General features: G+C 38.9%; 1 non-coding gene across 1 annotated transcript; it reads right to left on the bottom strand.

The window, feature by feature from the left end:
* Positions 1-1706: 1706 nt before the first annotated feature.
* LOC130978215 (small nucleolar RNA R71) lies at positions 1707-1814 on the bottom strand. The gene has a single exon (XR_009085871.1). It is a non-coding gene; the product is annotated as a small nucleolar RNA R71 (small nucleolar RNA).
* Positions 1815-3585: the final 1771 nt, after the last annotated feature.

The following is a 3585-nucleotide window of genomic DNA, read 5'->3' as shown; positions in this document are numbered from 1 at the left end:
TGGTTTTCTTGCATTTTTCGAATTTATGCATGTGTCTTCACTAACCTTCAAGTTGTTCTTGATGATTTCCTTGTTTTGATCTTTGAATTCTATTGACTTGAGTGTTTTGTTGTTCCTCATATGCATTCTCATCTTGTTAGTGTCAGTAGTATACAAACTGCTAAGTTTGGTGTCTTGCATGCATTGTTATTTGATTTTAGTTGCATTTTGATTATTCCTCATTATTAAAAATCCAAAAATATTTTTTATTTGTGTCTTTTCAAGTCAATAATACAGAGAATTGAAGATTCAGAACATACTGCAGAGGAATCACACAGAAAAAGCTGGGCATTCAAAAATGCCCAGTGAAGAAGACAGACTGGCGTTTAAACGCCAGCCAGGGTGCCTGGTTGGGCGTTTAACGCCCAAAAGGGTAGTAGTTTGGGCGTTAAACGCCAGAATGTGCACCATTCTGGGCGTTTAACGCCAGGATGGCACAAGGGGGAAGATTTTGTTTTCAAAATCAATTTTTTTCAAGTTTTCAAAGTTTTTCAAAATCAAATCTTTTTCAAATCATATCTTTTCAATCAAATGTTTTCAAAATTAATTTCCTTCCTTTTTAAAGATACTTACTAACAATTAATGATTTGATTGAACATTTTTTGCCTTTTCTGTTGAGGAAGGTTTTATGTTTGAATCATATCTTTTCTTGTTAGGCAAGTCATTAATTTTTAAAATCATATCTTTTCAAATTGTTTTCAAATCATATCTTTTTAAAATTGTTTTCAAATCATATCTTTTTTAAAATTGTTTTCAAATCATATCTTTTTAATCACATCTTTTTCAAACTGGTTTTCAATCAACTCTTTTTGATTTCTAATTTCAAAATCTTTTTCAAAAATCACTTGATTTCTTTTTCACTCTTATTTTCGAAAATCAATTAAGTGTTTTTCAAAATGTTTTCAAAATCTTTTACTTAATTTTCGAAAATTACTTCCCTTCTTCTCACATCCTTCTACTTTTGGACTAACACTATCCCTTAATACAAAATTCGAACTCCATCTTCTTTGATAAGTTCGAATTTTCTACTTCTGTCTTCTACTTTTCTTTTCCTCTGACACATCAAGGAATCTCTATACTGTGACATAGAGGATTCCATATTTTCTTGTTTTCTTCTCTTTCATATGAGCAGGAACAAAGACAAAGGCATTCTTGTTGAAGCTGACCCTGAACCTGAAAGGACCTTGAAGCGGAAGCTAAGAGAAGCTAAGGCACAACTTTCTGTTGAGGACCTGACCGAATTCTTCAAAGAAGAAGAACCCATGGCAGCCGAAAACAACAACAATGCCAACAATGCAAGGAAGGTGCTGGGTGACTTCACTGCACCTACTCCTGATTTCTATGGGAGAAGCATCTCTATCCCTGCCATTGGAGCAAACAACTTTGAGCTTAAGCCTCAATTAGTTTCTCTAATGTAACAGAATTGCAAGTTCCATGGACTTCCAATGGAAGATCCTCATCAGTTCTTAGCTGAATTCTTGCAAATCTGTGACACAGTCAAGACTAATGGGGTTGACCCTGAGGTCTATAGACTGATGCTATTCCCTTTTGCTGTAAGAGACAGAGCTAGAATATGGTTGGACTCTCAACCTAAAGAAAGCCTGGACTCTTGGGAAAAGCTAGTCAATGCCTTCTTGGCAAAGTTCTTTCCACCTCAAAGATGGAGTAAGCTTAGAGTGGAAGTCCAAACCTTCAGACAGAAGGATGGAGAATCCCTCTATGAAACTTGGGAAAGATACAAACAATTGATCAGAAAATGTCCTTCTGACATGCTTTCTGAATGGAGCATCATAGGTATTTTCTATGATGGTCTCTCTGAACTATCTAAGATGTCCTTGGATAGCTCTGCTGGAGGATCTCTTCATCTGAAGAAGACGCCTACAGAAGCTCAAGAGCTAATTGAAATGGTTGCAAATAACTAATTCATGTACACTTCTGAAAGGAATCCTGTGAACAATGGGACAAGTCAGAAGAAAGGAGTTCTTGAGATTGATACTCTGAATGCCATTTTGGCTCAGAATAAAATATTGACTCAACAAGTCAATTTGATTTCTCAAAGTCTGTCTGGAATGCAAAATGCACCAAGCAGTACTAAGGATGCTTCATCTGAAGAAGAAGCTTATGATCCTGAGAACCCTTCAATGGAAGAGGTGAATTACCTAGGAGAACCCTATGGAAACACCTATAATTCTTCATGGAGAAATCACCCAAATTTCTCATGGAAGAATCAAGAGAAACCTCAACAAGGTTTCAACAACAATAATGGTGGAAGAAACAGGTGTAGCAATGGCAAGCCTTTTCCATCATCTTCTCAGCAACAGACAGAGAATTCTAAGCAGAACCCCTCTGACTTAGCAACCATGGTCTCTGATCTAATCAAAACCACTCAAAGTCTCATGACTGAAACAAGGTCCTCCATTAGGAACTTGGAGGCACAAGTGGGACAGCTGAGCAAGAAAGTTACTGAACTCCCTCCAAGTACTCTTCCAAGCAATACAGAAGAAAATCCAAAAGGAGAGTGCAAGACCATCAACATGGCCAAATTTGGAGAGGAAAGAGAAGAGGTGGACGCCACTGAGGAAGACCTCAATGGGCGTGCACCAATCTCCTCTGAGTTCCCCAATGAGGAACCATGGGAATCTGAGGCTCAAAATGAGACCATAGAGATTCCATTGGACTTACTTCTGCCTTTCATGAGCTCTGATGAGTATTCTTCCTCTGAAGAGGAGGAGTATGTCACTGAAGAGCAAGTTGCTAAATACCTTGGAGCAATCATGAAACTAAATGACAAGTTATTTGGAAATGAGACTTGGGAAGATGAACCTCCCTTGCTCACCAAAAAACTGGATGACTTGTCTAGGCAGAAATTACCTCAAAAGAGACAAGATCCTGGAAGGTTTTCCATACCTTGTACCATAGGCACCATGACCTTCAAGAAGGCCCTGTGTGACTTAGGGTCAAGTGTAAACCTCATGCCTCTCTCTGTAATGGAGAAGCTAGGGATCTTGAGGTACAAGCTGCAAGAATCTCACTAGAGATGGCAGACAACTCAAGAAAACAAGCTCATGGACTTGTAGAGAATGTTTTGGTGAAGGTTGAAGACCATTACATCCCTACTGATTTCATAGTCCTAGAGACTGGGAAGTGCATGGACGAAACCATCATCCTTGGCAGACCCTTCCTAGCCACAGCAAAAGCTGTGATTGATGTTGATGGAGGAGAGTTGATCATTCAAGTGAATGAAGAATCCTTTGTGTTTAAGGCTCAAGGATATCCCTCTGTCACCATGGAGAAGAAGCATGAAGAGCTTCTCTCAAATCAGAGACAAACAGAGCCCCCACAGTCAAACTCTAAGTTTGGTGTTGGGAGGCCACAACCAAACTCTAAGTTTGGTGTTGAACCCCCACATTCAAACTCTAAGTTTGGTGTTGGGAGGTTCCAACATTGCTCTGATCATTTGTGAGGCTCCATGAGAGCCATCTGTCAAGCTACTGACATTAAAGAAGCGCTTGTTGGGAGGCAACCCAATGTTTTATAATTAACTAT

This window comes from Arachis stenosperma, chromosome 4 (genome assembly GCF_014773155.1).
Source record: "Arachis stenosperma cultivar V10309 chromosome 4, arast.V10309.gnm1.PFL2, whole genome shotgun sequence".
Taxonomy (NCBI): Eukaryota; Viridiplantae; Streptophyta; class Magnoliopsida; order Fabales; family Fabaceae; genus Arachis; species Arachis stenosperma.
This window is presented reverse-complemented; position numbering and strand designations above follow the sequence as displayed.